Source organism: Mauremys reevesii, linkage group 7, assembly GCF_016161935.1.
Source record: "Mauremys reevesii isolate NIE-2019 linkage group 7, ASM1616193v1, whole genome shotgun sequence".
Taxonomy (NCBI): Eukaryota; Metazoa; Chordata; order Testudines; family Geoemydidae; genus Mauremys; species Mauremys reevesii.
Window position 1 is genome coordinate 20,781,387 of NC_052629.1, and position 12,076 is coordinate 20,793,462.

Genomic DNA, 12,076 nt, shown 5'->3' on the forward strand with positions numbered 1-12,076 from the left:
TGGTGGCGGGAGAGAGAGCAGCTCTCCGGCTGTGTATGGGGGAGGGGAGAACGCCCGCATCCTCACAGCGGCGGGGATGACATCACCACTTCTTCCCAAAGAGGCGCTCTGGCATTGGCTGGGTGGACGGGGTGCTTTCCGCCAATGAGCATGCGGCAGGGCTCCGGGCTCGCTGACGTGAGAGCCCTCTGCCGTATGGGGATTTATTTTGCTTTGGGCTGCTCTAGCCGCCGCCATTAGAGGATTCGGGAGTCTGGGGCTGCAGATCCCCCCGGCTGCGCCGAGTGGGAGCGCCCGCGGCCGAGCGAGCTAGCTAGGCCGGGAGAGACCATGTCCTGAGCGGGGACCCGCAGCCAGCGGGGCGGGGGGTTGGTGGGGGGCGCGGGGGGCTGCTTGCACCGAGTAGCGTCTGAGGGACGGATCCGGGAGCAGCGGCAGGAGCAGGCGGCGCTGCGGGGTAAGACAACCTCCCTCCCCGCCCAGGAGCGATTCCCCTCTGGGCCACCCACCGGCGGCTCCTTTGGAAACCGCCGCCCGAGGCCCCGCTCTCCCTCCGACCCCCGGGGGGGGGGGGTCCTCTCTCCCCCAGCCACCTTCTGGGGCAGAAACCCCCCTGCCCTGCGGGACACCTAGGCCAGGGGCTCCCCGTCCTGCTCGTCCGAGCCCCCCTCCCCGCCCCGACCATCGCCACCGACGGAGCTTCCTGTGGCTGGGTGCCCCCTTCCTAGCCCCTCCCCCTCCCCCTGCGCCCCTTTAACGATCGGGATGGCGCGCGGGGGGTGGGGTGAGTCGGCCCCTCCCCCAGCAGGACCCTGGCTGCCCTGGTCTGTTCCCCACGGTGAGCGACCCAGGGGAGTCCCATCCCGCCGCAGCGCTGCTCGGGCTCCGTGCTGAGCCGGGGCCGCGGCCGCCTTCCCGGTTTGGGGGGTGGGGGCTCCTGAAACTTTTTCTCTCGTAACATGGGGTCACGGTCTGGAAAAGGGCGAGAACGTCGCTTGCGTGTCCTCCCCCGGCCGCCCTGCCGGGGGACTCCAGGCACCCGCTCAGGAGAGACGATGCTACTGCAGTTGCCTTGTTTGTTTACGGGTGTAGAAATACCTGCGGCGTCCAGCAGACTCCAACTAGGCTGAGTGTTTTTATAGTCGGAGGATGACCCCAGCTTACTTAAACGGAGACGTGTGGTGCATCTTCTGCCCATAAGGCTTTTGAATTCCACATATTAATACCTAAATCGTGTTTGGACTTTTTTGTTTGTGTCTCCATTGACTTGTATCCTAGTTTAAATGAATAGTGTTCACTTCTCCATTGGAAATCAGGAATTTGCTTCTGCAGTAACTGTTCCCTGAAAGAAGGTTTTTTTGTGAACTGCTATATGCAGGTTTATCACTCCACCCCAAAAGCGCTATATCAGACAACTTAAAAGCTATAGTCAAATGACAAGACTGTTAAACAGAGAGAGCCAGGAAACGCTCCTTTTTTCCCCCTGCTCTCCAAACATCTGCAGTACTGAGAGCTACAGGAATGAGATCATAGGTCTGTTGACTCCCATTTATTCTCTCTCCCCCTCCCCCCCCATATTTTTTTCTAGAGAAGTCTTTACCTCTGTACTACAGAAGCCACCTGCATGTTGTGAATTACTTGTTTGTACATGTATTATAGACAGTAGAATATCCATAGTTAATGTTGAACATGGTACCAAGTTGTACAGAGCATTTGTGATGTTGATGTACAAAGATAAACCATAGTCAGAACAGGATCTGAAATATTTATGAACTGAAGTCATTCTTATTAATAGACTGTAAAATAATCTTCTGATATTCACTTTGATGGTGGCTCCTTAGGACTGGCTCCATCTCTGGTTTGCAACTCTACCTTCAAATCCCTACATGGTAGCAACTAGCTTGCTGATAAAGCTAAACTATACAACCCTCTTTGGAGTTCATTAATGCAACTCTATGAACAGCTGTAGGTAGGCACTCTCTCTTTCATTCTTCAATCCAGATTCTGAACACACCTCTTCCTGATTAGTCCCAGCTACCCACTCAGGACTAGACGGTGTTAATATGATTGCAGATATAGAATCTGGGTCTCCTGCATGGCGCAGACAGCACAGCTGCTAAGACCTTTGTACTAGCACAGTGACTTTCAGTGATACCAATGAGGAAAATAACTTTTCTAGAATTTTTGACAATTGCCCCTTTGGACAGTAGTGTTTCCTTTTTAGAGGTTACTGGAACAATACCTGAATCTTTAACTGCTTAAAGATTCACATTTTAATCTAGTGTGCAGATGTGTATTTGGGGACACAGTAATTTGTCTAGTGACAGCATACGCTAACTCTCACCTCTCAGCTTTTTTTGTGTGCAATATCAGTTACATGCAGAGTTGTCCACTGTAGAAATTAATTTTTTTTGTTAGTATAACTGTATTCAGAACCCCAAAAGAGTAATTCAGGAGGCACTTCTTCCTTTGGTTTATTCAGCACTTCATTTTGAGTCTCTAATAGTTTGACTTAGATAATTGTGAAAGAGGACATTGAAACCCATTAGTACTGTTCAGTAATCATCCAGAGGGGTTGCAGTATGGTAGTGCAACATGAGCCATCACCAGTGTCTTCTAGCTATGGAAGTGGGACACCAGAAACTAAGTTGGTGTCTCCTAGTTTGCAGTCTAATATCTGCAGGTGTTTTTAACTTATACGTGTTGATGTAAAATCGTTATAGATTTAGTTTTGTCACAGTGCTGGACTGGAATAACATTTCTGCATCTATTGCAGCTCACAGGCTTTTGGAAGCTTCAACTATATAGTGTAATGGTTTTGAAGAAAGGATTTGTTGAAATGCTGGTAGCCATTCCTCTAAATAGAAAAAAGCATGGTCCCCGCTCAGCCCCTGGATTTGCAAATACACTAGTCCCTTGTTATTGGAGAGTGGTCTACAGTATTACATTTTTAATAAAATGAAGGTATTTTAAAATAAACAGGAACACTAAATAGTTAGAAACCACTCCTTTTATGCACTTGATACAGAAGCATAGCTCAAAGTGGACTTTTAGAGACATAGGTTAAAATACTTCTGGGTCAAAACAACATACTCAAATTTTATCCTTGAGTGACTTTTGGTGCATGTTAGAACTCCTGGACAATAGTTCATCATGGAAAAAGCCTTAATTTGAAATATGAGTGATACTTAATTTATATCTCAGATCCTTAAACTATATAAAATAGGTGGAGTGTGTCCTCCATCAGAAGCATTTTATTAGTTGTGTTGTCTCTGTATGGCACATTTTAGAGTGATACATCAGGAAGTGACTGACCCACAACTATGAAGGTAGTGAAGAGAGCAAAGTTAGTTTAGATTCATCTATTCAAGTCAGCTCTGGCTTGTGTTGTTCAGCTTGTAATTTTAGGATTCCTACTGGGAGGAAACAATCTTGGCCACCTTTCCTACTTTCGCACTAGGAACTTGTATTTGTTTACAGGTTTATACTCATTAACATGTTTCCTTTTTGCTTACGTATTGAATCTGTAGGAATTGAGGTTTTGTTTAAATATATCCAAATTAGGTGTACCCTTACTAATGCTTAAAATTCATGTGAATTTTACCAAGCATCTTAGTATGGCATCAGCTTAATTTACATGTTATATGCCCTCCCCATGTTTAATGCCTGCCTTCAGCTTGACTTTTAAAAATTATTTCTTCTATCTTCGTCTCCCACATCTTGCTTTTGGAGAGAGCTGAAATTACGATGCCTATTTGTTAAACTATTTCTTCTTGTATAGCACTCTCTGCTAAATTATCTATTTTTGTACTGCATCATCATTGATGTTTGTGCAATAATTAAACTGCTGCTAGATCTGCAGGGTAGCTAACCAGTTTACTCTCTTCTCACCAATTCTACTAATATAGTATCACATTTCCTAACTAACTGCAAAAATACCAGCTATTTCCTAAAGACTTCTGTAAACAAGTAGGCTGCATCTTAATTGGTGTAGTAGCAATTTAAAATGGACCTAAATTTTAGTTGTTTGGAAACAGTAAATAAACTAGTACAGGGGAAACTAGAAGAAAACAATTCTGTAGTTATCAAAGTCTTCATTTTAGCTTTTTAATAGGTGATACTCATTTATTTTTGCTCCCATTCTCCCATCATTTGTATCAATTCTGATGTTTTACACAGCTGGTGATGAGCTTACTGCATCAGTTGCCAAATGGCATTGCTTGGTAAAATCATTTAAATAGCAGATAATTGCTGCTTTGTGGTGATATTTGAGTTGAATATGTTGTACTTTTAAAAGATAAAGTTTGTTTTTAATCACAATCTCAAACATAATTTACATTATAATGTTATTAATACTAGTTAAATGTCTATAACACTTTTTCATACGTTTTTGTCAAACTAGTTGCCGTTTTGACATGTAGGGAATCCAGATATTGGACTCACTTGCTCTTTTAAATTTAAGATCTTCCTTGTTTACTTATTTTCTTGATAGAGCTTTTGTTCATGGCTTGAGAGAGAATTTCCTTTTCAGCATAAGCAGCAAAGAGTCCTGTGGCACCTTATAGTCTAACAGACGTTTTGGCGCATAAGGTATTCACCCACGAAAGCTCATGCTCCAAAACGTCTGTTAGTCTGTAAGGTGCCACAGGACTCTTTGCTGCTTATGCTGAAAAGGAAATTCTCTCTCAAGCCATGAACAAAAGCTCTATCAAGAAAATAAGTAAAGAGTCCTGTGGCACCTTATAGACTAACAGACGTTTTGGAGCATGAGCTTTCGTGGGTGAATACCTTATGCGCCAAAACGTCTGTTAGTCTATAAGGTGCCACAGGACTCTTAGTCTGGATCTGTAAAAGCAGCAAACACGGCTACCCCTCTGATACTTTTTAGCATAAGATCCCTTTACAAATAATCTGTGAAAATAATTTAGAACAGTCCTGTAATTTTTGCAGTGATTTATGCAAAATTGAATAAAATGGTACAAGAGTTAAATAAAATGTTCTGATGGCTAGTAATATTTTGAATGTCCTAATGGTAACACTTTTTTTTCCATACAATGATACAGCAAAAAAGCATTCTGTAAAATTGCTTTTATTTAACACTTCCTATATGTTTTAAGGAAGATTACAGGACTAAGTATTATCTAGACCATCTGCGGACTCGGAGCCCCTCAGTTCCCTGTGGCGTGCCACAGCTCCCATTGGCTGGGAACGGCAAACTGTCATTTTGTTTACCTGAAGCATCTGCAGGCATGGAGCCCCTCAGCTCCCTGTCCACAATGTATTAGATATTCAATTCAGTGATTCCACAGAGTTTAAAATCATCAAATTTTGGTGTAGACCCATTTATAAGCTGACTGCTGCTCTTCGATGTGTCATTTTTATACCAAAAATATGTGGCTTATGAACGAGTATATATGGTACTTCCTCTGTCTTGCTTACAGTACTCCTGCTAATACAGCTCACAATGTTTGCCTTTTTTTGCAAAAGTGTTATGCTGTTGACTCCTATCTAGCTTGTGATCCATTGTGACTACCTGATTCCTTTCTGCAGTATTTCTTCCTAGGCAGTCATTCCCATTTTGTGTGTGTGCAACTGATTGTTCCTTCCCAAGTGGAGTACTTTGCATTTGTCTTTATTGAATTTCATCCTGTTTTCTTCAGACCATTTCTCCAGTTTGTCTAGATCATTTTAAATTTTAATACTACCCTCCAAAGCATTTGTAACGCCTCCCAGCTTGATATCCTTCGCAAACTTGATATGCCCTTCCAGCTTGACTGTGCACCACTGATAACTATTATCTGGGAATGGTTTTCCCACCAGTTATTCACCAACCTTATAGTAGCTCCATCTAGGTTGTATTTCCCTAGTTTATAAGATGGTCATAGTATCAAAAGCCTTACTAAAATCAAGGTATAACACATCTACCACTCCCCTCTATCCACAAGGCTTGTTACCCTGTCAAAGAAAGCTATTAGGTTGGTTTGACACAATTTGTTATTGACAAATTTATACTGACTATTACTTATCACCTTATTTTCTTCTAGGTGTTCGCAAATTGATTGCTTAATTATTTGCTTCATTATCTTTCTGGATATTGAAGTTAAGCTGACTGATCTGTAATTCCCTGGGTTGCCCTCTTCCAGTCCTCTGGAATCTCTTCCGTCTTGCTTCATTTTTCAAGGATAATTGCTAATGGCTCAGGTATCTCCTCAGTCAGCTCCTTGAGTATTTTAGTATGTGTTTCATAAGCTCCTGGTGATCTTAAAGACATCTAACTTGTCTAAGCAGTTCTTTCACTATTTTAGCTTCTGAGCCTACTTTATTTTCACTGGCATTCATTTGTTAGCTGTCCAATTGCTACTAACCTTTTTGGTGAAAACTAAAACAAAAAAAGTCACATAACAGAAAATGTGGAAATGGCAGAAATGCTATTGTTCCTCTCCATTCCTTGAGTAATGGGCCTACCCTGTCCTTTATCTTCCTCTTGCGTCTAAAGTATTGGCAGAATGTTTTCTATGTACTACACTTAGGAAATAAAAATAAAATGCTGACTACAAAACAGGGAATAACTGGCTAGGAGATAGTACCACTGAAGAAGATCTGGGGGTTATAGAGGATTGCACATTACTCCTGGGCGCAGTCTGCGCCAAAAAAAAATAAAAATTCTGTGCACAATATTTTAAAATTCTGCAAAAAAATCTGAAAATTTTATTTGTCAAAATAACGCTGCATAATCACGCCAGTTTCAATTATTTTGTTAATTTTATTTCAAAATAACCTGTCAACAAGCATGTCTAACAATACTAACACACACACAAATTCCCCTAGGAGTAGAAAGTTAAAGAAACCCCTGTGACAACTCAGTTTCTGTTTCTCTGCTCCCTTTTCTCCCCAGAGCCCAGCTGGGGGGCCAGACACTCTCAACCCCTCCACCCCAAAGTCCAGCTGTGGGGCCCCCCATGTCCACCCCCCCCCCCCCCCCCACCCAGAGACCAGGGATCCAGAGCGAGAAACAGCTTGATGCTTGGTCCCAGGCTTACACAGAGTTTCCTGTGTGCTGCCCTCTCCTTCCCTCAGGGCATTCTGGGAACTTCAGCTGCTAGGAACCCTGTAGCTCTCTCTCCCTCCTCCCAGCAGTGTCTATGTGCAAGCCGGGTTCTGCTGAGTCCAGTGGTGGCTAGCAGCACTGCAGCCCATTTCTGTGAGGGTAAAGAAATTGTGTGCACGTTAATTTTTGCAAAATTCTGCATTGTGTGGTGGCGCAGAATTCCCCTGGAGTTAGCACATTGAATATGAGTCAACAGTGTGGTGCAGTTATGATAAAAGGGAAACATTCTGGAATACCATATATAAGACATGGGACATAACTGTTTCACTCTACTCTGCATGGAGAGACATCAGCTGGAGTACTGTGTCCAGTTCTTGGTGCCCTACTTTAGGAAAGATGTGGACAAATTGGAGAAAATCCAAAGGCGAGCAACAAAAATGAAAAGTTTAGAAAACCTGACCCTCTGAGGAAAGGTTACAAAACTAGGCATATTTAGTCTTGAGCAAAGAAGACTGAAGAGGAACCAGCTAGTCTTCTGATATGTTAAGGACTGTTATAAAGAGGATGATAATCAATTGTTTCCATGCCCACTGAAGGTAGGACAGGAAGTAATTTGCTTAACCTGTGGCTAGGGAGTTTTGTGTTAAATATTAAGAAAAACTTCATAACTGTAAGGATAGCTAAGGACTGGAATAGTTCCCAAGGGAGGTTGTGAAATCTTCAATAGATTGGAGGTGGAAAATAAAGCTAGGTGAGAAAAAATGAGGTCTACTAGTTCTAATATCTTGAAGGCCATGGTGACCAGGAATTTACACATAACAAAGGAAATGTTTAATAAATGTTTGAATTCAAAACATTTTGTTAAACTTACTTCCTCGATCCTTCCCCCCCCTCCCCAGTGTATTTAAAATGCTGTTTTGGTGCATATTTTAATTGTTTGAATTTCAATCCAAATAAAGATTGACCCAAAAAAATTAATTTTCTAGTCAAGAAGAAATGCATCATTCACCATCATCAACATAAAATTTGAATAAATGTATGTTAAGCTATATAATTGCTTAAATAAATGTGTTTAGATACAGCATATCCTCCTTGTTGACAGGTACCACCAAATTTAGTGAAGGCTATATTTAGTTGCAAATCAACATGTTTTAATATGTTGATTCTCATTACTTGGTAACTTTCTTCAGATAACTTAAAGTTCAAATATAAAACAAGATTAAAATGATTTAAAATCACTTTGATTTAAATCAGTCCACACTGGTTCTTCCCACTGATACCTAGAATATTCCCTAAAATTCTGGAGTTGATTGATTGCAGTGTTCAAAAGTCCTCAAACAGAAATTCCATAGGCCTTGCTTTGCTCGGCCAAAGACTTATTGCTTCTGAAAACCTGTTAATGTCCACGTTGAATGAATGAATACATAAATTACTTATTTCAAATTAATACTGGTTAGTCCATTTTCTGACCTGAAGTTGAAGTATAGCAATTTTGCTTAACTTTTTTTTTTCTTTGTTGACCATTAAATATATAAGTGTTAGGGGCCAAATGTAGACTCATAATAAAGTTTCAAAAGAATAAAATATTTACTGTCTGATGCAGCACATGGAAATGCTGAAAAATTTAACATTCCAATAATAGATAAATATTAATTTGTTTCAGTCTTGACAAGTTTCCTACAGAAGCCAAAGCTTATTTGCAAGACTAATTCAAAACCTGCTTATTTCAAGGTACTAGAAACTCTTTGGGCCTAATCCAAAGTCCAATGAAGTGAATGGAAAGACTCTAATTAACTTTAGATCATTTAGGGCCTGATCTAAGCTGTTAATGTTAAATGCTTGAGTCACATGTTAACAATTACTTTGGAAATTTAAGATCTAACAAAATTAATGTAGGAAATTTAAAGTAATGTGATCTATAACCTGTAAAACCATACCCAGATCAGTGGCTGAAATTTTACACAGAGCTAGGTGAAATTTGTTGGATAAGTAGCTTTCTCACTGAAAATGCAGTTTTAGGTCGACTAAAACTATTCATGAATTTGGCTCAAGTTCAGCAAATAGTTTTGGCTAAAGTTTAAAAAAAAAAATCTGAAAGTCCAAATATCTTTAGACATTTTCAAAACGTAATTTCATTTCAAAACAATATTTTTATTTAAAAATTTAGCTAGATTTATTTAGAAAAGGGTAAAGCACACCCAAAAACTAAACAAAATTGAAAACACAAATTAGTTCTGGAAAGAATGAAATGTTTTGACTGACCCAAACAATCAGACTTTTTTTCAGTGTTTAATTTTGGCAAGAAAGACCAAAAGATTTCCATTTTGGGTTAACCTGAAACACATACTTCGGGTGTTTTTTGATTTAGTCATCAAGCCAAAAAATCAGTTACTCACTTGGCTCTAATTTTAAGTGACTTCACATTCAACTAAGTTTTTATTTAATGTATTTTGAGACTTCCTTTGTACAAAGAGAAAAACCTTACCTTTTGTGATTTATAAAGAGTACTTTCTGAAAGTGAACTACAGTAGAATGTCAGTGTTACAAACAACAGAGTTACGAACTGACCAATCAACCACACACCTCATTTGGAACCGGAAGTACGCAATCAGGCAGCAGCAGAAACCAAAAAAAAAAAGAGAAGAAAAGAAAAGCAAATACAGTACAGTACTGTTAAATGTAAACTACTAAAAAAGGGAAAGCAGCATTTTTCTTCTACATAGTAAAGTTTCAAAGATATATTAAGTCAGTGTTAAGTTGTAAACTTTTGAAAGAACCACCATAGCATTTTGTTCAGTTACTAACATTTCAGAGTTAACCTCCATTCCCGAAGTGTTTGTACTCTGAGGTTCTACTATACTGCAATTTTTTTTTTAAATATAGGGTCTGCTTTCAGTCCTTGTGCTGCTGCTGCTTCTAGATTTCCCAAGTGTAGTACTGTATTGTACAATTAACTACTACACCTCTATCCTGATATAAAGCAACCTGATATAAGGCGGGTTCGCATACAAGGCAGTAAAGCTCTGACACACCACTCTGAGCAGCGTGTTAAAGCTGCTGGGCCAGGCCGAGGGGTTCGATAAGGGGCAGAGGGTCTCGGGGGTGGTCAGGGGCTCCCCCCAGGGTCTGGGGGCAGGAGTTGTGGGAGGGCACTTTTGGGGGGCCCGCAGTCCCAGAGTGGCCCGGGGGATTAGCGGGGGGCTGGGAGCAGCCTGCTCTGCTTCCCTGGCCCCAGTCATGTCGCTCGGGGGAGGGGGCTTGGGGGAAGGGATTCCCCCCTGCACTCACCAGCAGCAGCAGAAGTGGAGCAGCCAGGCCCCTGCCTGCTCCACTCCGCCAGTTCCCAGCCGCAGTACTCCGCTTCCAGCCGCAGGTGAGTATGGGGGGCATCCTTTCCCCAACCTCTCCGCACTCACCTGCGGCGGGAAGTGGAGCGATGCGGCCCCAGCCCGCTCCATTCTGCCACCTCCCAGCTTTGGCGCTCCGCTTCCCGTCGCCAGTGAGTGCAGAGGGCGTCCTTTCCCCAACCTCCCTGCACTCACTGGTGGTGGGAAGCAGAGCAGCCCAGCCCCAGCCAGCTCCACTCTGCCAGCTCCCAGCCGTGGTGCTCCACTTCCCGCTGGGCAGATGAGTGCAGGACCTTCCTCCAGCTGCCCCCCAGCGACCTGGCTGGGGCTGGGGCAAGGAAAGCGGAGCGGGCTGGGGCTGCATCGCTCCGCTTCCCGCCACAGGTGAATGTATGTGTGTGTGTGTGGGGGGGGGGATCCTTTCCCCAACCTCCCCACACTGGGGAGTGGATAGGGGTTGGATAGGGGTCAGGGGACAGAGGAGTTGGGTAGAAGATGGGATCTTGGGGGTGATTAGGGACGGGGGAATCTGGAGGGGGCGGTCAGGGAACAAGGAACCAACAAGGGCCAAAGCAAGTTTGATATAATGCGGTCTCACCTATAACTCAGTGAGATTTTTTTTTTTTGGTCTCCCGAGGAACGTGTTATATCAGGGTGTATTTGATTCTCTACAGAACCTTGTGGGCAGCAGTGAAACTGAAAAGACTCCATGTTGATTTTTGTATGCTGCTTAGAAAAGCTATGAGCATCAGCAGTAGAAAGCAGAAAGGTCATTCAGATGTGAGACAGACCTAAAAATGAGGTTCAAGGAGGATTAGAGTGCTCAAGTCCAACAGTCAGAAGACTTGAAGCAGCCCTAATTTTTTGGGATTTATTTATAAAATGTATGTGCTTGGAGCCAAACTTGGATTACTAACCTTAAATTGACTAAAGCTTAAAAAAAAAAATTCCTGAATAAAAAAAGTAGCTCATATTGCACTTTGAATGATGCAGGAAATGCACTAAGTCATCTTATCTGCACCTGTCTTGCAACTAAAATATAATTCACTCCTGTTTTTGTCATGCCTCTGTCCATTTCTTACCTAGCTAAATTATGTGAAACCACTTGATATCATTATGAGTGTGGCTGTGTACCCTTTTTTAGATTCATGGATTCCAAAGCCAGAAGGAATCATTGTGATCATCTAGCCTGACCTCCTATATAATGCAGGCCATAGAACTTAGAAAAACATTCAATCTTGATTTTAAAAGTTGTCAGTGATGGAGAATCCACCATGAGTTTTAGTAAACTGTTCCAATGGTTAATTACTCTGACAAAAATGTATGCCTTATTTCCATCTGGGATTTGTTTGTATTCAACTTCTAGCCACTTGGATTGGATTGTACCTTTCTTTGCTAAACTGAAGAGCCCATTCTTAAATATTTGTTCCCCATGTTCACCCCTTTACCTTCTCTTTGTTAAGCTAAATAGATTCAGCTCCTGGAGTCTGTCACCATAAGGCACTCATCCTTTAATCATTCTCGTGACTTTTCTCTGAACTGTCTCCCATTTATCAACATCTTTCATGAATTGGGCGCACCAGAACTGCATGATTCCAGCAGCAGTAGCACCTTTGCCAAATACAGAGGTAAAATAACCTCTCTACTCTTACGTGAGATTGCCCTGTTTATGCATCCTAAA

The 12,076-nt window shown here is 42.1% G+C and overlaps 1 protein-coding gene across 2 annotated transcripts in view; it reads left to right on the forward strand.

The window, feature by feature from the left end:
- The first annotated feature begins 330 nt into the window (after positions 1–330).
- Positions 331–12,076, forward strand: part of ZRANB1 (zinc finger RANBP2-type containing 1) — a 69,224-nt gene continuing 57,478 nt past the window's right edge. The window contains exon 1 of one of the 2 annotated variants that reach the window (XM_039482487.1): positions 331–457. The gene's annotated coding sequence lies outside the window, so the exon portion shown is untranslated. The remainder of the gene's footprint in view (positions 458–12,076) is intronic. The other variant, XM_039482488.1, reaches the window with a different exon arrangement.